Source organism: Anser anser (assembly GCF_964211835.1).
Source record: "Anser anser genome assembly, chromosome: 1".
Lineage (NCBI taxonomy): Eukaryota > Metazoa > Chordata > Aves > Anseriformes > Anatidae > Anser > Anser anser.
This window is the reverse complement of record NC_139720.1, coordinates 59,999,370-60,022,140: the sequence shown is the minus strand read 5'-3', so window position 1 is coordinate 60,022,140 and position 22,771 is coordinate 59,999,370. Positions and strand designations below refer to the sequence as shown.

At 34.7% G+C, this 22,771-nt stretch overlaps 1 long non-coding RNA gene across 1 annotated transcript; it reads left to right on the top strand.

Moving 5' to 3' along the window:
• Positions 1 to 1,863: 1,863 nt before the first annotated feature.
• LOC310892194 lies at positions 1,864 to 18,361 on the top strand. The gene is made up of 3 exons (XR_014577933.1): positions 1,864 to 3,144; positions 17,079 to 17,141; positions 17,616 to 18,361. It is a non-coding gene; the product is annotated as an uncharacterized lncRNA (long non-coding RNA).
• The last annotated feature ends 4,410 nt before the right edge of the window (positions 18,362 to 22,771 follow it).

Here is a 22,771-nt window from a genome sequence, read left to right as displayed (position 1 = left end):
TGGTGATTATATAATGGAATCTGCTGCCCAAAAAGATTGTAGATTCTCCATTCTTGGAGGTACTCAAACCTGACAGAACAAGACCCTGAACAACATGCTGTAGTTGACCCTGCTTAGAGCAAGAGCTGGACTAAAAGATCTGCTGAGGTCCCATCCAACCTAAGCTATTCTGTGATTTATAATTCTGAATTCATTTTTACATCTCAGTGTAATTTTATGGTTCCTAAATTAAGTATAAAATTATCTTAACTTTCTTTTAATTCATAGATCCTACTCCAGCAGATGTATATTTAACTTGAATTGTCTATCTGATTTATTAGTTCACCTACCAAAGAATCTGGAATAATCAATAAAAATGCTTTCTCCAGGAAGCAATGAGTGGAAACGAGTTTAATAACATGACCTGTAAGTGATCAGAGAGAGATGGTTTTCTTTCTGATCTTTTCTAATGAATTTTTTTCTTGTTCATTTCCTTAATGAAGAAATCTCTGAATTTAACACTTAGCATAAGTATTTTTAACCTGAAGTGATGAACTTGTTCTTTCTGTCTTGCAAGTCAAAAATATCTGCCATGCAACATCACTGTTTCTTGCACAAAAAACTTTTAATTGTTAACAACTTTTCTAAACACTGGCATTTGTGATGTCTGTTTCATACACAGTTCTTATGACTTTTAATTCTAAAATGTAATTAATGTATTTTACATTGATGTACTTAATAAAGTCATAGACCATTTCACAAAATATGTTACTGGACTTTCAAATGTGGAAACTTTATGTTCATTGGTGGTAAGTAATGGAGAGCCACATACACAGCTACAAATATGTAATGGTGAGTCAAAATATTCGTTGGTGGGAAGTGATGGAGAGCCATTTTTTTGTTCATATTTAATGAATGTGCATAGGGTCATTAAGCAGTAAGAGAAACAGAAGTCAGAGAAAATACAGAAAATACAGAAAAGTCAACCTATGTGGAATAGTTCCACAGTTCTTGGCAATTTGGTACAAAGAATAGGACCTACTTGACTTCTGAATCTGACCTAATTTCTGATTTATGCATAATATGTAACATTGGCTGAAAATGGAACATGTATGTTAGAGAAATCATGGATTAATATTTGAAGAACTATATGGTAAGATACAAAGATGTCTGGGGTAGATGCCAAGCTGTCCATTTGCCTCCTCAAATATATAAGTTCAAAGAAAAAAATGTTTCTTACAATTACAATATTTTCATAGTCTTTCTATAGTCTAGGTGTTTAAGAGCACTAGCATACTGGGCCCTATTTGTCACTCTCATTGCAGCATCATTTCTGATTACGTAATCTCTTGAATATTTTTGTAGATGAAGTCATAGATAATCTTAAAAGCCAACAGTGTTTTGGTGTTAGAAAAATGTATCAATTGCAATCATCCGGATTTTTTCCTGTTGTTGAATTTTCTTTCATAAACAGACAAATATTTCTAGAATGGTAAGGAAATTGTTTATCATCAGCATACTAAAATGGGTACAAAAGCTAAATAGTTACATATGACATTGATTATATTAAACAAGATTGTCCCTGCAGTATTTGCCATATGATGATTGTGCAAAATCATGCTTCCGATGATGTACTTGATTGCAGTCCTTTAAGTATTTTTTAATTAGAAATAGGCAAGCTCTGCATTTTGCTAGGTATTGTCATTAGCTTTACATACTTCTGTGAGAGCTGTTATGCTTAATGAAAAATTGGTTTTAATTATCAAGAGAAGCTTACATAACATTTCCTCTCATTTTAAACACTGGCTGGTTACTTCTTGTAATCATTTAGAAATGGGGCTTGCTAAATCATAAACATTTTATCAACCAAAAGAGATCTCTGAACTAAAACTTATAATTAGTCTTAGATTTATACTCATTTTAGGAAACGAGAATTAGGCCATCAGATAATGAACAAAAATTGTGAAAGTGTAGTAAAATCGACAGAGGGCAGTTGTTATATCTGAAGTAATTGTTAATTATAGTTTTAAATATAGAGATAAGCCATTTATATTGATGATATATTCCATCATTTCTTTTGGAAAGAATGATATACGTTGAACTCAGCTTGCAAATGAAAATGACATGTTTTGTTACCTCTGTGTATGTGCCTAGATATACAATAAATTGAAAACAAAATGGGTCTGTGTTGCACAGAAGTTTCATGTGTGGGAGCCAAATCAATGACATTTGTAAGTGGTGTTGATAAATGTATTCTGCATATACCATCCGCTACAGTATGAGTGTTTTAAGAATTAAAAAGTCTGAATGCAACTTTCTACATTCCTTGGTCAGAAAAACAGACTATTTAGATACTCTTTGTCCAAAATTGCTCATAGGTAGAGCAGAGTGAATATAAATGCAGAACACTTCAGATATTGATCAGCAAAAGTTTTTCATTAAAGTTATGTGTGTAAACATACACTTAAATGAAAGCATAGTTTTCTTCTAAAGTGTGCTATCTTGGAGTGTTCTGTGACTTGGAAATAGGTCTCATAGAGATCTTTGTATTGGCTTGTTATTTCCAGCTTGGCCAGACAATGGAATATCTGATCTTACATGTTAAAATGTCACAAGTTTAAAGAAAAAAATGATATTGTTGGCATTAGACTGAATAGAAGTCAGACCAGTGTCTGAGTATTTGTTCTTTTCTTTCTTTTTTTTTTTTTTTTTGGGGGGGGGGGGAGGGGTGTGGGGGGGAATTCACATGGAGAAATGTAAATGTTTCTCTGTCAAGTTATTTATAATACTAATAACAATAAAAATGAAAGGCAGCTTGCTGAAATCCACAAATCCTAGGCATGTTAGTCTTGGCAAGAGGGTGACAAAAAGCAGATAATACTGTCAAAGGTCAGTGATAAATTTTGCTATATGAGATCACCTTTAAGTGTCTGGCAATATTGGATCTTGGAAAAAACTGCCTACTTTTATAAAAGATGAGGAAGACAGCCAGGTATGTATGTAAATATTAATCCTAACTGTGAGCACTCTGGTATGCAAAAGAGCAAAGGGATATGTGTGCTACCCTGTGCAGAATAACATATGTCTTTGGAGGCTTCCGAGGCAAAAGCCTAGAAGATCACTACAGCCAGCTGGCAAAGATGGAAAGTGTCAAGTCAATAGACGGTAAGACTGGTTTGCAATTTAGAGATGTTTGTAGGTCTTGCTGATGAGGAAAGGTTATGTTATGAAATAAATGTAGCTTTTTCCCTTTCAAGCTGATCATGCAATATATCCCATTTGTAAAAGAGTGCTTATATGTTTTGCTTGTATGAGTAAGAGTGATTCCTTTCATTACTGCTAAATTTTTAGGTTCATTTGTGGCTAGTAGTCCTTTCCTGATGTGACCCCTGCATGCTAGACAAAGGGAATTTTTCTCTATTTATCAATAGTACCCCTTACCTGCATTTCCTAACGTTATTCTTGCAGCTGAAAAGACGACTGTGGCTTCTCTTTTCTTCATCTTCACAAAACTTATTTATTTGTGACCTTTTCCTATAAACATAATTTGTTTTTAAATAGTGTACCTTTCTTAAGGTGCATGGTCAGTCTGGAAATTAAAATCAACCATGTTTATTATCTACAGTATCAATGGATCTATATCTTGTTTAATCATATTTTGCTTATACAATGTATGAAAGGAATGCGAAGGAATCAACCTTGAGTTGAAATTGGAAGACAACTCTGGAATTTCATGGAAGATAGCTTTGTGCTTCAGCGAATAGGTGAGAAATTAGTTCTTTGTTTGGTAGGAAAGTTGCAGTTTAATCACAGGTTCATATAGGCACTGTTAGTAAATTATAAACGCGTTCATGTAAGTGTTCGAATTAGGAAGGAGATTCACTATGTAAATAATGAATCAGCTGCAATGCCTACAATAAAATTTAAAGAAAATACATGAAGAAATATTTTTTTCTCTGTTTTACTATCTAAAGCTTGGGTCAGCATGTTATATACAGTTTATAATATGCTTTAGACAGTCACAAAACTTTAATGAAAGATAATCCTTCTGGAGTCTTTTGTGAACTATATAAAGGTCTATATTAAGAGCAAGAAACTGCAACTGTACAGTAGTTTTCTAACAATCAAATTTAAGCAAGACTGACAGTATATATTCAGCATTGAAAAATGTATACTACTAACAAAAGAAATAACTGCATAGGTGATTAAGTTCATACACATATATTTGAGGATGTGATTAGAGACCAGTATTTGATCTTTGATAGCTAAAAGTCTTTGGAGGGGAAGAAGACAAAAGAACCTATGTTTTTTAAACATAACAGAAACAGACAGTCCTCTATTTTTAATGGTTTCCATCTGCCATATGTCAGTATGCACGAGGTATTTATTATATTTGATTTTGTGTGTTTTTCGGGCATATACTTTCAAATGTTATGAACCATTCATTCATTTCTACAGCTTAATCTTTCTTTGCTATCTATTATCATTCCTCTAGTCCATTTCTGTATATTTTATGTGCAGAATTAGGGTTCTCTCACCAACACAATATCCTTGCATTTATCATAAAATGCGTTGTAGTTTTAAGGCTTCGTGATCATGTCTGGATTTTTTTTTTTTTTGTCTGTATGTGTGTGTGTCTGTGTATGTGTGCATGTAATAAAGCCTGTAGAATTCTCTAAATAATTGCTCTGTCTGTTCCAGTAACTTGCCATGTAGCTAGCATATTTCAAATTCACTTTCAGAAATTTCAAAATGCCAGTTAGATTCTTTTTAGGTGTAGACCAGTGGAGAAACATTGTTTTATTATTAATATTAATATCGTTGTTGTTGCCTGTGTACAATATACCTGGTTTTCAGTTTTAAGGAACAGAGGTGAAAAACATTAAGATAATTTTTAAAGGTCAATTTAAATGAAGATACAAAGAGAGTTGCAAGGATATTTTTGACACACACAAAAGAGTTAGGAAATTATAGAACATATTTTATTCTTTGTTAATGCCTTTGCTTGCCCCTCAACTTATTTTCAGTCCTTGAAAATATTCTGAGTTTGCAACAGTGTGGAGAATTTGGCCTTCTAAAATCATGAGGCAGTGAGTAGTAATCCAACTGTGGCAGTTTAAGTTATAAATGGGAATGTTTGAGAGATGAGCTGGAGCTGAAGTTAGCTATTAAGACAAACTTTGAGCTATATCCTATAATCTCACCCTTTTAAGCATCACTTGCCTGATATGTAATGGTGATTCGGGATCTGGGTGAGGTAAATAACATACTTGAATTAGTGTAATTTATTCATGGGTTTCATCTGTCACTTTGAGAAAGAAATGTGTTAGTCAAGCATGTAATAAGAGAGTTCAAATAAAGCCTGTCTGAAGCTTTCACAGGTATACAATTACCACATTTTAACTAGAACAGTTGTTAAAGTGTGACCCCTCATGTAAAATACACATATATATACAGCCATAAAAATACTTTTTAGTTAAGAATTTATTCTGTGGAAATATGTTTGTGCTAAGTGCTTCTGAATGTGAGAGACTGCTGGTAGCGGGGATGCTATTCATGGAAGATGTGACAAAGCCCTGCTGCAAATGAGACTTGGTAAATAATCACATTTGCTTCATCCTCTTTTGTAGAATAAAAAGAAAAGTGGATTGGTATCAACAGAGTACTTAGCCCCATTTCTAGTTTAAAAATGTTGACATTATAGGAAATGATTAACTCAGGCAACTCGTGTTTTGCAGCACTGGACCCATGCTACTGCCCTGGGTTATGATTACACTGTTCTATTGCCATCAATGCTCCTCCAATGTTTTAATGCCACTGAATATCTGCTCATCAACTGCTGTTGCATAACTGGCACAGGTAGTACACTGTAATAGGATGGCCAGTAACATTACAACAGCTCTTTCCCAATTCCAGTTCGGTGATTTCATGTGTAATCAGGGAAATTTGCTAAGATGATGGTATTAGATGGCATTTAATTTTACCCCAAATGTGAAAACTGTTAGTGTAATTCAACTATAATATAACCCTACATTGATTAAAAAACAAACACAAAAACAAGCAAAAAGGTTCTTTAGAAGTATTCTGGGGAACAAGTACTTCTCTCTGATATACATCATCCTACTCAGTTCTTAGTTGTATATCAGGCTAGTTCAAGAAACTGATGGGAAGTAAGCATTTGCCCAGGAAATTTTGCATGTACCTCACTAGACCTAGGTAATTGTTCTACCTGTAGATTATTCACTGAGAAACATACTTGTGGCCTAACATTGTATCTGAATAGAAGCTGCATTTATTACCCTAACCCTGTCTGATCTAGAAATATGGGGGAGGAAATTCATGAACTGATAATAATGGTCAATAGTCTGATAATTTGTATGCAATTTATAGTTGACATTATATCTTTCAGTTTTCACTGAGTGAAAATAATGCAGCTGATCATGGCTCTTGTGAACATCCTTTCCTATTGTCCCCTTGAGATCATTATATATAATATAGTGAGATGAAACAAACTTTGAGTTAACTGAGCACAAGAAGGATGTTCCACAAGAAATTCACTCTCTTCTCATACAAAAATAGAATGTTAAGATTTATGACATTCACCTGAATATTTTTAGCTGACTTCTTATGGAAATAAGATTTAGGCAGCCACACAATGTGTAGATTTTGTAGGAGTGTATTGTTAGCTTTTGCTTCTCTGCCACTTTCAACCAAATTTGTTCAGGGAGTAGAGGAGAGGTAGGGACGTTCCTATCAATTTCATTAAAGTAAGTAGCTAGACGAAGAGAGACCCATTAAGTTTCCTAACTGAAGGACAAGTTTCTGTCTGAGCTTACACTTTTTTAGACTGCAGGGAATGAATGTGAATGAGAGTTTCACCTACAGGAAAAGCTTCCACTGAAGCTCGCAATGATTACATAAATTTGAAGCAAACTAAGTGTCATTAGTTCCAATAATCATGAAACTATTTCTTTAGGTTGAAACTGAATACTAGTTCATGCAGCACAGTTTAGAAAAAATGAGCGCAAGGTGGAGATATAATCCTGTCATGGAAAATGAGTTCTGCAAGCTGAGTGCATTCATGTGTTGGGGTTCAGGGCTGCCCTGCCCTATGGGTTTTTCTCTAGAAAAGCCTGTTTTCTTTCCTGCAGACTTTCTTGAATCTCCTCTGTGCATTCTCTAGGCTAAACAGTCACAGCTATCTCAGCTTTTCCACATAAGAGATATACTCCCATTCCTTAATCATCTTATTGGCCCTTTGTTGGACTCTCTCCAGTATGCCAGTGTGTCTCTGTTGTACTACGGAGCTCAGAACTGGACACAATACTCCAGATCCATCCTCACCAGTGCTGAGTAGAGGCAAAGATCACTTCAGCCTGCTGGCAGCACTCCTCCTAATGCTTCCCCGGAGACAATTAGCCTTCTTTGTGGCAAGGCCACATTGCTGGTGCATGTTCAACTTGCTCTCCACCAGGAGACACAGGTCCTTATTTGCAAAACTACTTTCAGGCTGTCAACACCCAGCATGGAGTGCATTCCTCACCAGGTACAGGGCTTTGCATTCCCCTTGTGTTGAACTCAGTGAGATTCCTGTCAGCCCATTTCTCCAGCCTGTCAAGTTCCCTTTGAATGGCCGTGCAATCCTCTGGTGTATCACCTATTCCTTCCAGTTTTGTGTCATGAGCAGAGTTGCTGAGGGTACATTCTGCCCCATCATCCAGATCATTAATGAAGATGTTGAAGAGAACTGCACCCAGTATTGATCCCTGGGGTACAAGGCTGTTTACTGGCCTCAAATTGGACTTTGTACCATTGCTCACCACCTTCTGGGCCCATCTATTCATCCAGTTTTCAATCCACCTTACAGACTGCTCATCCAGTCAATACATCAGCAGCGAGGATCTTATGGGATCCTTACTAAGTCTAAGTAGACGTTATCTACTGCTGTCCCTTCCTCTATGAAGCCAGTCTTTTCACCTCAGGCTTGTCAAACATGACTTCCTTCTGATTAATCCATGCTGACTACTCCTGATAACTTTCTCTTTGTTCACATGCCCAGAATTTGTTTCCAGGATTCGTTGTTCCATCACCTTCCCAGGCACAGAAGTAGTAAGTTTCCAGGATCTTCTTTCCTGCCCTTTTTGAAGATAAGTGATTTTGATTTCCTACAGTCCTTAGCCACCTATCCTATTTGTCATGACCATTCACAGATTATTGAGAGTGACCTTAAAATGTCATCAGCCAGCTCCCTCAGCACATGGGTACTGTGTGGTCCCTGTGAGATTCTGTGTGGGCCCTGTGAATCCTGTGAGGGCCCATGACTTATGTATGGCCCGTTTGTTGTATTCTCTAATATGATACTCTGCCACCAAAACTAAGTTTTCCATGCCTCTGCACTACCAGTTGCTCTGCCTCCACTGCTGTAACCATCCTCACAGGGCATTTGCCACCACCCATGAGTCAATACAGAGACAGAGCACTTGCCGCTTTTCTTATTCAGCAGTATCTAAAGCCATCTGGATGGCCTTCACTTCTGCCATCACTACTGCCTTCCTCCTCCTATACTTTTCCACAATATGACAGGACCCATAAGTGAACAGGGCATATTGCTTCTCATTCTCTGGTAATTAATTATACTGTGTGCCCTCTTGAGCATGCATCACCTCCTCCTCTGGCAATATTCTGAAATCCTTGTCTTCTGGCCAGTCCATGATCAGTTCCAAGAGTCCTGGGTAACTGGGGTTTCCTATTCAAGCCCGTTGTGTGACACTATGTCACCTATTAACCTTTCTCAAACTAAATGGTTGGGTTTCTACAGTTCAGTCTAATGTAAAATCTTGAATTTACTGCATAAATTACATAGTTAATTGTCATAATATAGCCTGCAAAACAATAATTCAACCTCCTTTACTCTAAGCAAAGTAAAACTTAACTTACACCGTAATTCATACTGAGATTATAAACTTAAAGAATTCTTACATTTTGTATATTTCATTGTTATGCTGTTATTTTTGTTTAGTAGCACATATGGGTTTAATATATTGACAACTTTGAGCCTGAAAATTCAAATGTGTTTTGCTGTTGCTCACATTTAGGTATATTATAAAACAGCAAAGTCCTAAAAATAATAGAAAATGTCGAAAAAAAAAAAAGTGTGTGTGGGTGGGGGTGGTATTGGTGGTGATGGTGGATTTTTACTGTTGTGTTGATACTTGTTCAAATAAAAAGAAAGTATGTTAACTCTGTGAAGTAGTGTACCATATGCAAGAGTGCCAATGTTTTCCAAATGTTACATCATACCTATTCAGCATGACAGTAGGTGAATAGCTGAATGAAATAAAACTTTGATTGCCATTATTTTAGACTTATGAGGAAGGATGTTTATGGTACTCCTGGAAATGCTGCATTGAATTGCATATATATTCCAGATTTATATTGGTCTAAGAGAAGTCATTAGCAATTTGCATTTTGAGAGCAGTGTTGGTACAATATAATGTTCTGAGTCACCAAAAGTTTAGTGACATAACAAGTTACAGCCTGAGGGAAAAAATATAGTTTGCCGAGACTATTGCATCTGAATTAGTATATTATGATCAGAGCCTTGAATTGACTTTTTATGTTTTGTTTTTCAACATATAAATTTAGTGTGGGTAAAAAAAGGTACTGACTGAGACTTTTGAAATTATTCCTCTCTATCCTTGAACAGACACCAATAATAGGAAAGGCTGCTATAAATCACTGCTGCTGGGTGACCTTGTCTTCTAAAACTAACAAAATTAAAGCCCATCATAGATTTTATAGATACGGTGGTATTAATATCATTGAGTCCATATATTTGTTGATGCTTTTGTATTGTATAATCATGCTATACAGTGGTACTGCTTATAGTTTTGTTACTTCACATTTTACACCAATAATTGACTAATGTGATATTTTTCATAAGCATAAAAAGTTTCATAAGCATTTAATGGAGGGAGAATATACGTTCGGATACCTTTATTTAATTATTTTATTTATTTCTTTATTTCTGGAAAGATCACATGGCTGGAGGACAGACAGAAACACCTAACATTCAGGTATAGAAATGAGAACTTATAGGATCAACTGATATAGCTGCCAAAAGGAGACAAGAAGATAACTTTGTAAACTGCTGGGAGGTCCCAACACCCGGTCAAGCCAGCCTTAACATAAACAGTTTGAAAGACAAACACACAAACACAACAGCAAAAACAAAACCACTTACAAGAATTTATATTATTCTAACATCTTGTACAACCTTTTGATGTGCTGGTTTCATTTAATAATATTTTTAATTGGTTAAAACACCAAAAGCAAACAAAATCATAAAACCCTCAGAAATGCCATCCTTACTAAAGCAACCTCAATCAGTGTACATTGGGAAAGCCAGAGCTGTTTAAACATAAATTTAGACTGGATCTAAATTGGGCTCCAAATCTGTGTGAGTGCTTAATTGTAGTGCAAAAATATGTCTTTGGAACTTGTTTATTAAACGCACAGCACTTGGAAGCATAAACTGTGTCTGGCTATTTTGTAGTTAGTAGAATAACCTTATTCTTTTCTTGGAATTTTCTGGATTTCTCTCTGAGTGTGATGCAAAAACACTGGAAAAGATTGCAGAGGAGGGCTATAGAATTACCATCACTGACAACCTCTAAGTCAGTCATGGCTATATACATAAATGTATCTTATTGTTGCTTGCTATTACATTATTGAAATAAGTTTCTAAACCCATGATTTTAAATTGTTTTCAACCGGAGACATTGCTGTCTCTTTTCTGGATGAATGCATAGTTTTGGCAATTCATTAATAAATAATATACTTAGTGCCCCAAATAATCAAAACAACAGTTGTTAGAACATGCACCCAGCTACCAAATTTAGTTTCTTGCATTATTTCATTATTCTGATCCGTTATGTCCTTCTTTGTTTAATTTAAGAATACATACCATAGAGGCCCAAATCTGTCCCATAATAAACTTTCCTAAGCACCTTTCATAATCAATAAAAGTGTAAGAATCAGCTAAAGGAGTAAACAATTCCAGACATGGTAAGAGTGACTTATATAGAGAGAAAACATAGTTTGATTGAAATGTTGGTTAATTAATTAATTTATTTATTTGTTAAAAATGTAGTAGAAAACTTGTGGTTGAAGGAAGTATTTTAGAAAATCTTCAAACAGAGCATCATAAGAGAAAACCTGCCTTTGACAGATTTTTCTTCCAGAGTTATTGTGTGGAACTTTGTCAGCAACCTGGGTAATTCTTTTTCTTTATTGCTGCTGAGAGTTACCTAGCTTCTGCTGGATGATCTGTTCTGGCTGGAGGCAGGGCGACTGTCATGGGGACAAGTGGAGGGCAGGCTCTTCCCTCGAAGTACATTTGAGAAAGAATCCCATGAAAAAGCTAATTAAATAACAGAAAGCAGGTAAATGGTTTAAAAATCTGGGTTCACCTTTTAACCAGCTATTTTACTTTTAGACTTTAGGAAGTAGTCCACTTCCTGGGCAGTGAACAAGGGCAGCCAGCAAGATGGATTTCATGTTTTGAAATCCTTTAGCTAGTGGTATGTGTAGATGCCAAGATAGAGTTTTCCTCAGTGCAGCAAAATTACTTAAGGTCACTAAAGTTTTACTGCACTTCTTATGCCATGAGCAGATGGAAAAAAGGTTGTCAGGAAAAGTGGACCTTAAGGTCAAGTGAGTGCTTTCAAAGACTTCCTAGTGCAAACTGATGTCTGAGTACAGTCCTTACAGCTAAGAGGTGGAAGGAAGTTGTAAGACCTTAAATCTGCCTCAATCTGGTAAGATATGTATCACGGCTGGCGGTGCCTTTGGTCTTGGTAATAATGAATGGATACCTGCAGACCCAGCAAAACTGGTCTTATTTGGGAAGCTTATGTAATATCACCTTTCCAAAACCTGTCATATACAGCACAGAGAAGAGATATTTGTCTTAGTTAGAGAGCACAGTTGTTGTCTGGCATTTCAGCGCAAAAGGTCTCTGACATCTTTACCTGGTGGCAGATGTAGTGGATTGAGAGTTAAGTGAAACTGCCCCAGCAGTGAGTTCAGGAAGATCAAAAAATTGAATCTTTCTTTCCTTTCTTTCTTTCTTTCCTTCCTTCCTTCCTTCCTTCCTTCCTTCCTTCCTTCCTTCCTTCCTTCCTTCCTTCCTTCCTTCCTTCCTTCCTTCCTTCCTTCCTTCCTTCCTTCCTTCTTTCTTTCTTTCTTTCTTTCTTTCTTTCTTTCTTTCTTTCTTTCTTTCTTTCTTTCTTTCTTTCTTTCTCTCTTTCTTTCTTTCTCTCTTTCTCTCTTTCTCTCTTTCTCTCTTCTCTCTTTCTCTCTTTCTCTCTTTCTTTCTTCTTTCTTTCTTTCTTTCTTTCTTTCTTTCTTTCTTTCTTTCTTTCTTTCTTTCTTTCTTTCTTTCTCTCTTTCTCTTTCTCTCTCTCTTTCTCTTTCTCTTTCTCTTTCTCTTTCTCTTTCTCTTTCTCTTTCTCTTTCTCTTTCTCTTTCTCTTTCTTTCTCTTTCTCTTTCTCTTTCTCTTTCTCTTTCTCTTTCTCTTTCTCTTTCTCTTTCTCTTTCTCTTTCTCTCTCTCTTTCTCTTTCTCTTTTCTCTTTCTCTTTCTCTTTCTCTTTCTCTTTCTCTTTCTCTTTCTCTTTCTCTTTCTCTTTCTCTTTCTCTTTCTCTTTCTCTTTCTCTTTCTCTTTCTCTTTCTCTTTCTCTTTCTCTTTCTCTTTCTCTTTCTCTTTCTCTTTCTCTCTCTTTTTTCTCTCTCTTTCTCTCTTTCACTCTCTTTCTCTTTCTTTCTTTCTTTCTTTCTTTCTTTCTTTCTTTCTTTCTTTCTTTCTTTCTTTCTTTCTCTCTCTCTCCCTTCCTTCCTTCCTTTTTTTTTAATTTTTATTATTATTATTATTATTTTTTGATTTAGCACTCAAGTATTAACTAGAATTGCATTTTGGATTTTAATAAGATTTAAAGACTATCTGATTTCAGGATGTCAGTAATCTCAAAACTGCTGTTTTTGACAGTGTTGGAAAATTGTTGCTTTTCCCTTTTAACCTGCTTGATTCTTCTTAAAAAAAATTATACCCAGCGATTATATTGTTCAGTCGTGCTGCCTTTCCCATCCGTTTTGAGTAATATTAACTATGTTAAATATATGTTCAGAAATGAAAAATTTTAATTTGTTTTAACTATGTTTGGAAACATGTTTCATCATTCCAAGTTTATATGTTCTAGATTTCTTCAAAGAATTGTCACATAAAACAGCTGCATAAATTCCTGTCTGCATGCTTATTATCATTGTACAAAGGAGAAGAATTTTGAAAGCCTCCTTGAACGAGTTTATTTCAGTATAACTTACCTCCTTCTTAAAAGTTGTGTTACTATCAGTGTTAGTATTTTTATATAGATTAAATTTGACTCTGAGATTCAATCCTGAAATGGCTTATTTCTCCTAAGATGTGTCAACATTCTCTATTTCCTCCAAGATTAGTAGATATTTATTCAGTGCCACGTCAAATTAAGTTCTTAGTCAAGACCAGCAAAAACTCATGTAAGAATGCCTTTTTTATTTTTTTTTTCACTCCTCCAGTGGAAAAGTGAATTCTTGACTAATAATTGATTGGTATTTGTTTGGTGTTGATACTTTCTATGCAGCAGGAAATATAAGTTTTCAATCAAATATATATTTTAAGTAAAACTGATGATCCTGTTAGAAGTGAGGAAGTTAGTTTTATTGAAAAGTAAGACCTGTAGCTGTCACTGGAAGTTTGCCTCAAGCAGCAGAAGTTGAGGAAATAAAATGACTTTAGTAAATTAACTTAAATTTAAGAAATATGTACTTGGATGTTTTCTGATTTCAATTCCTATTTCCTTCTAGCTAACTGAAAGCTTTACATAATTTCCAATAACACATGAGATTCAGCTCATATTGTTTGGCCCTTAGCTGGATTTCTTCTAATTTCTTTTCAGTATTAGTCAGAAACCCTGTAGGCTTTTTAAGAGATTTGCAATCTGTACTAGTCGTATTATACAGAACAAGAGGAAGAGTCTGTGCTTGGTCTTCTGTTTAACAGGAAGACTGTCTTCAACAGAAGTGCTCCACTGCTATCGCTTCTGCAACATATCATTACAATCAGTATCATTTGTTCCATGCTTTTTCAGCATCTGTGAAGCAGCAGCTGGTTAATGCTTTCTTCACCATCAAAGTGCTTTCAAGGACATTGGACTAGAAACTTCCAGGAGAATTTTATTAATTTGCAAAACACAGAAATATGAGTATTTCAATGTTGTTTTCAAAATGTAGGTCAAGTAAGATATTAAAAATACTGGGGAAGGCTCATCCCCTATTGGAATGTGTGTGTTGATCAAATATGAAATATCTTGGAAGTAGTGAAAATTTCTTATAATTTTGGTGATTCTTCATTATATTGGTAATTTTAATTTTATTTATAATTTCCTTTTATTTTGCTAGGTATACTAGAAATACAATTGGTGCCTTTAAATCTTTATGTCTTATATAAAACATCTTCATTTAATACACTTAAGTCCTGGGATGTACACATTTTTAACATAAATAAGTCTTCAAACTGAAATCTGGTCACATTCTAGCTGTCTCTAATCGTTCTGCAACATTAAGCATGGACAAATCGGACTTAACTGATAGCCAGCAGCCTACATTTTACTTATCTGAAGCTTGGCAACAAAGTAGAAGAATTTTGATGTTTCAGTTTAGAAGGTGTGATGCTGTAGGAGTGTTCTTTGCTTATTGTTTCTTATGCAATATATGGGATTCCACTTTTACAGTAAATTATCAATAAATTTCAATATATCATGAAGAGGTAGCTGCTCTCTTAGCTGGTCATCAACTTCTTTTTGGTAACAATTCAACATAACTTTGGGAAATAGAGGATCCCAAATGGTCAACAATTAAATGCTTCCAAATAGGTCAGAAATGATGGTACAGGCTCTATGGTACATAACAGTGTTAGATCATCTGAGTGTTTTGTCCCATTCTTCATTTACTTTAGGCCATCCCATTGCAGATGATGTAAAGAATAATGACAGTCTGCTAAAATGAAGTATACAGCTAAATAGCTTTGATAGTATTTTAAGATGGCCTCTGTTTGCTGTTTGTTACACCTAGAAATGCATGTGAATGCTTCCTTTCAAAGTTCTTTTTGAATGAGTTTTCTGAATTTTGATGATTTTGGAAAGTGACATAGCATATATTTTCTGTTTAGATTTTTACAATTAAAAACATAATGCTAAAATATCTGTAATTTCATTGCTCTTCCTTTGGTAAATATAAATTAAAGGAATTAGTTTAATTGGCAGCTGTAGTTTTCCCCAGAGAACTTTTATTTTATTCTGTTGTTACAGGACCATAGAATCACTGAGGTAAGAAGGGACCAACACCCCTGCTCAAAGCAGGATCAGCTATAGCACTTTGCTCAGGATCGTGTCCAGCTGGATTTAGTTATCTCCAAGGATGATTGATTATGTCCAAGAATGATTTTGATTATCTCAAAGGATTATCTTCACTACCTCTCTGGGCAGTTTATTCCAGTGTTTGGCTACCCTAAGTAGGATGATTTTTGTTACATTTGAGCAGAATTTCCTTCATTTCACATGCCTATTGCCTCTTTCCCTTTCCCTAGATACGACTGAAAAGAGACTGTCTCTGTCTTCTTTACTACTTTGCAGTCTGTTACACTTTGATAAGATCCCCCTCAAACCTTTCTTCCAGAGGCTGTAGAGTCCCAGCTCACTCAGCCCCTCCTCATATGTCAGAAATTGGATATATATATATATTTTTTTGATAAATAAGGAAAACATTTTTTATGATTGTTAATACAATTTTAAAGTTTATTCCAACTGCTTTATTGAAGTATTTGTGTTATTCTTGATTTTTTTTTATAGTTATGGAAGAGCTGAACTTAACAAGTTCACATTCTTCTACTGTCCCCACATATTGAAATATCTCCTGTGTCCTCAGAATATCTCTTTAATGTCTAAAGTGAAAGGAAATGTCTGCCCATCAAATATTTCTCATTATAGTTTGAAAAGAATTAAAAATTTGTAGTAAATGCCTGTAGCTGTACTACATTTAAGATGCAGTGGTTGGAATTAACATTGTGGAATATTTATTTTAAAACTCTACTCTGCTTTTGATTTTTTCACCACTAGGAGGTGAAAGTGGCCTTTCAAATAATCAGCACTAGTAAAACCTTGTTTTGTTAATTGTGTTTTCTATCCTTCCACCATCTTTTTTTTTTTTTTTTTTTTTATAGTAATGAGATATGTTTGGTTTTCCTTTTATAATACTTCTTTAGTGTTTGTGGCTCACCCTGTTCACACAATCGTTTCCTCTTGATTGATAATCTTTTCTTCCCTCCCTCAAAATGGCCTAAAAACATTTCCTCTTTTTACCTTTTCCATCAATTCTGCCTTACTTAAAAACAATAAAAATATATTTAAAAAAATCTTCAAGTTAGCCTTTCCACATTGGAAGCCTCATCTCTTTACAGCCGAATGCTTTAAGGTCAGGTGAATGCAGGGAATTGAAAGTGTTCAGTAAATGTCAAGAGCTGGGGCTATTCAGAATTGCCCTAGGGAACTGGGCTCCCATTTCTTATTAGGAGACTTTGTGAGGTCTTCATCTCTACTTCTTGGACCTTTAAATTTGTTGCTGTTTGTTAATATATAATATGAAAATGCTTTTTTATTTAAGTATTTTAAAATTCCAGCAAAACCACTGACAGAAGCTATCTATGTTTTTCCCTAATTTTGATTTTCAGTAACACTGTATCGTATTTCTAAATAGCCTCCCTTCTTCAAAAGTGTTGGCCCCTGAACTATTTGTAACTTCTCAGGATAAATGTTCACCTACCATACTAAATGGTGTGAGTTTGCATTCTTAACTGCTGTCCTCTCTGCGCTTTCAACAGATAAAGTTCTGTGAGTGACAAGAAATATAACCTCAAGTGAAAAGGACCAGGCAAAAGACATTACATGGGGCTTGCATATAGTAGCAAGTGCTAAATCTTAAGATTTTTTACTCTGTCTTTGATTCAGCTGCTTCCTTAGGAGATGTCTCATTCTGGTCAAGCATCTTAGAATTTCGTCCTGCAGAAATAGGTAAGAAAATAGGTTTTCAGACTATTTCTTGCAAATTTATACATCCACAAATTAAAACATTAAAAAAGGATATTTTTTTTTTTCCATTGGAGTATGCCTTAGAATTTTTATTATATTATGCAAATTGCAGTGTATAAAAATGAAAATAGATACATTATTATGAAATAAATCAAGGCTTTGTGGTTTTCTAAGTATTCAGAATTAGGGATACTGCATCCTCACTTTTTTTCTTGTTGATTTGAAAATGCAGATACGTGAATTCTATCACATTTTATTGTTGGTACATTCCCCTGCATTCTAAAAGTAACTGAAATGAGGCCAGTTAACTATATGCCTTACATGCCTTGTCATGGGACACAGCAAGGATAAAATAATGTAAAAATAACTTTTTGTTTTCTCATTCTTGATTCAAATGTAAAATATTTACCAGTTCATTAGAATTTATTTTTTTTTCTTTTTTTCTTTTTTTTTCAGCAATTGCTTTTATTTTCTGAAGAGTTGGAAGTAAATGTCTCCAGCGCACAAGAACAACTCTTTTTTGCCAAGTCTCTTAAAGTCCATCATGTCTCTCCACCCTTTGGTGGACTCTCTTGTCGTTACTTTTTTTTTTTTTTTTTTTAATTTATAGTTTTATAAGAATGATTACCAGGTTTTAATTAAGCAAATTTAGGTATGGCTATAGTGGTGGTTTTTACCTAAATTCTTGGATTCTGCTATTTGATGTTCTTCATATAAAATTTGAAATAGCAATTTTATTTAACAAACATAGTCTTATTTTCAAAAAACACTTAAGTAAATGGTTAAATTCCCATTTTTTTTCCCTTTTCCTCTTGCCTATGTGTTTATGAGCTTTGCTAATGTGGGGAATGTGATGACAGTATTATTCATATAATTTTTTTTGTCAGCTACACAGTTCCCTAGATCTGTCTTGCATCAATCACACTGAGCCAAAATCTGTGATTTCTAATAAGTTCTTGACTGTACAAGAAGTTTTGCTCAATTTAAGACCTGAAGCATTTGGCCTGTATTTTTTCCTGTATTAAAGAACCTCATCATGTTTACATGAAGTAAACCTAGTATTCTTTTCTTTTCTACTGGTTTTCCTTTCCAGGATCCCATTTCCTCTAAGACACCTGGCATGTAAAATTGGCTGACAGGAGTGCTGCAGAGTGCATGAGCCTTGGAATGAAACTCCAACGCTCAGTGCCATATCATGAGTGTGTTTTTCATAATGTCAGGAAGGATGAATTTCCAGTTTATTCTTGTGCACAGACTCAAGATTTTTCTTTTAACAGTGCCTTGACCAGTTGTCATGTGTAGGATATAAACCTTTAATTGATAATGTAGACAGAGCAATCACTTGTTCAATTAATCAGTCTCAAAACAAGATCCCAAAACTGAAATGGTTGGTTTTCTCTCTGAACTGAATGACATGAATGCATTCAGAATTATTGCAGTGGATTTTTTCCACAGTTATGTTTATACTTACCTGTTATAATGTTGGTGGACTGTAAAAATGCTTGCTTTGCAGAATAATACTTTCTATCTTTTTTGTAAAACTCACAAAACCAATCTCCAGTCAACCTAAGGACATCCTTTACTTTCATTAGTATCAAAAGTTCCCATTGATCATATTAGATTTTGCATAGGGTTCTTAGGCAGGCTTATAGCTGGGCTATTTTTAGTTTTCTATTAGAAAAAATGTACATTTGAAATATTCAGAGCTGCTGTCACCTAATACACATTGCACATCCGAGTGGTATTATTCTGTTAGTCAGACTTGCATCACATTTGAGCTGTCATACATTCAGCTGTACTGAAGTCAGGGAGCTGCAGCTCCTATCAAAACTCTCTTGAGGTTCTGTGTCTGTCATTTTAGACATTCAGGTGAGTGCCAAATTCACTGAAGCTAACAGAGCTGAATATATTGAGGCTACAATTGCTGCAACAAGTTAAGTGAAGTAAAGCTCCAGAGCAAGTGGGGGTAGAGGGTGGAGGGGACCAAAATAAGAAGGTAGAGCTGTAAGCAAGCAAGCAAAGAAGAATTTGTTCAAATCAATGAGGAGAGGAACCAAATGTGCAGTGCTTAAGCTTCCTCCAATGTAGTCTGGTCAGTCATCCCTGGTATATACTTTCCCCATGCATCAGTTTCTCCCTGATATCACTGTTCCTCTTTCTTGCTCGCAGCAACCTGACATTTTCTAGTATTTAGTTTCCCACTCCACTGGTTTATTTCACTTTCCTTTCCTGTCTGGTTTTCCTTTATTCTACATTATGCAAAAAATTAAAAAGCTTTTGGCTGCTTCACATCCATTGGATTCCAAGAGGAGAAACAAGATGATTTTTTTCCAATCGACAACAAATGTAACAGTGAAGTACCCTTCTAGCTGTGAATATCTTTACTCTGGCACTGTAATAAGTGCATTTAAACTTTTAGGATTTCCATTGTTGCTAAGGTGAAGATCTTGCATTGATTTCTGTGTTATTGAAAGGCAGCAAGTTATCAAAACTAAGCACTTAAAAACAATATTTTAGAGACCAGAACATTTTGCATGCTGAGCATAGTCTTGAGTGCTTTCTGAGAATTTGCGCTGGAGACTGAACCCAAATTAATATTTGCCATAGAAAAAATACTGACTGAAGCTGCAATCTGTGCCTCTTTCATATTTCAGCTACAGCTTCAGCACAAAGAAAATTGTTCCTTGTTTGTCAGATATAAATTAAGGCTTACTATGTTACATTTAACTACAGTTCAGAGGAATATTTTTTAGAGATTTGAAGGAAGTTGATCTACAGCTCCTGGTATGTTGTTTATAATTATCAGCATATAACGTATCTTCATCAGGAAACTGTATAAATAGTTGAATAAATCCTGTTTGCTAAAGATTAATATTTTTTTTCTTGTATCATTAAATGTATGTGTAAAGTATTAGAAGACTTTTTTTCTTCAGTGTGGTCTTTTCGTATTAGTATGTGAGAAATTCCTCAGTTTTTGTAATTTTGGATCCATAGCATCATGTTACACAAGTGATGAGGCTTTCTAAATTGCTATATCAGAAGGTTTGTCATGATTTCTCCATCCTAGATTTTGTGCTAATAGGAAGGTGAAGCAATAATATTTAAAATAGTTGTCGTGTTTTTCTCAAACTTTGAGTAGATACTTACAAAGTAATTTCTCATTTCATGCTTTCTCCTGAGTACCAGAGAACACGTTCTCACATATCAAGTGAGTTTTTCATAAATTTGGAATCAGTACAACTGTAAAAACTAATGAGATAGCAGGCCATGATCCTGTGAGATTCACAGAGGACATAAGAATTTTAACAGGATATAGCCTATGGCTGGCTTGATGTATAAAGGAATTAGAAAATGTTTACCATCAACAGCTAAAAACAATGACAATCATCTTCCATACATATGTTGTAGATTTTAAAAGATTTGTCTCATATAATTGTAGACATTTAGATGTTCATGCTGTTTCTGTTGACAGTAAAAAGAAGAATCTCAGTGGGAAAGTTCATCCTCTGTACAGCAGGAGAAAATGATGATACTTTCAGAGACTTTTTAGGCATCTTCTCCTACAGCCTATAGAGAAGGCCTGGAAAGTGAAATTATCAATGGTGACATGTAGGTGAAAGGTATAAGTTCAAATTCACAGACGAGAAAGATGGAAATTTCTTGTAAATTCCTCTCTCCATTTTCTCTCTAGTGAGTCAAGTAGATGCTAATGTAAAGCTAAAAGTTATTAGCAGAAACGGATTCTAATATAGAAATCAGAAATGACTTCAGTCTCCCATGGTGTCTCAAATTCTAGAGTTGGAGGTGTACATTTTCTAATATGGATGACCAAAATTACTACTTTAAACCGAGAGCTCTAACTTGGCATTTAGAGATTTCCCTGGATCAGCAGCATTCCTCTTTGAGTTCCCACTGTGAATTAGCTCCTCTGCATGATCTAGAACATCAAAATGAGATTTTTAAAACTTTTTTTTTCCACCTGAAAATGCTGATTTGTCAATACATAAACTGCACACATAATACTTCATGTCAAAACATTTTTTTGAATGACAAGTTAAATTCTTGATATGTTCCATACTATATTTTCCATATGTAAGATTGGGGCAGTAGTCTTTTTTTTTTTTTTTTTTAAGTAAGAAAATGTACACTATAATTTTTTACTTATGAATCTGATCTTCTTCAGATTTTGAACTTAATGTGAGACAAAGTTTTCCTTCAGTCAATAATGAGACACTTACGTGCTTTCATTGCTTTCTCCCTAACACAATATGTAAACAGACAAGTCACTATCAGGGCTTTAAAATGATCAAAATCTTATTCCTTTTCTGAGGAAAGTGCATGAGAAATAATTGACACATGAATTTTGTGTATCATCTTTTTCATGTTCAAAAACTGTCCAAGTCTCATTTGATTAAGTATAAAAAACCTTTGTGAATGCCAGTAAGAGTATTGATGAATATTCAGTTTTTTGTTATCTGTGTTTGTTTTTTGATACATTATTAAATTGTCTGTTAGTCCTCTTATATGAATATAGGTTTATTCTCCAGAGAGTTAAGGAGTTGTTTTCAGACTGAGATTTTTTAAGCATTTCCTTTTTCAATTAAAGTCGGAAACTTTAGTCGCCTAGTAATTTAGTGCATACTTTTTAGAGCCTGTTTGTCTGCTGCAGCCTTCTCTTTTCTTCCTCATAATTACATTGCAAAACTTACCAACCACATTGTGATTAGAAGAGGGGTCTCAGCAGTGATTCACAGAGTATTTGTTTGTTATGTTCTTGAATTAGCCTGTTTTTCTGGTTTTGACTGTTTTAGAGCTTTTACCCTTTTGCTGAATGGTAATATCTATAGTGCAGCCCTACTGAAAGAAAAAATGTTGAGAAATATGGGGTAGGTGCCGATTCCTCCCAGTTCAATGTCACTTGTCTGCTTACATGATGTAAATTCTTATTTTAATCCCATCTAGCCATTGATTTCTCAAGAGATTATTAAAGAGAGATACAAACCCCCTTTACCACCTCTTGTGGTAGCTGCATTTGTGTGTTTGCTTTACCAGGAGACCAATGAGGCTACGTTTTTGCAGAAGAGTAATAAAAGTTAACCTGTTCAGGAATATCTACATAACCTATATTTCAGTCCAAAGAGCTGCATAACAGTGTTTACAGTGTTCAAAAAAAAACAAAACAACAATGACTCTTTTTGTTTGGAGGACTTTTTAAGAAGTCTGTGATAAATGGAGATTAACTGATTAAATGACTTCCAAGATAATGTCAGAACACTGGTTTTGGAGTCTCCACCAATTAGAGACTTCCAGGCCTAACTTTTAAATTGGTATGCTGAAAGTGGCATAAATATATTCCGTATATATATATAGACATGATGTGCTTACATAACACTATGTTCAAATGGCTTAATTTTTCCTTGAAGTTACTCTGAAAAGTCTGGGTTAACTTTATCTAGGTATTTTAGTACACAGGTTAAACTCTTTATTGACAAAGTTGAATCAGTGGCTACGAACTACTGAAACACAATATAAACTTAAAGAAACAGGTAGCAAATTTATGTGTATGAAGTAGCATTGTCCCATAATATATAATAGATAATCTGTATGTAACT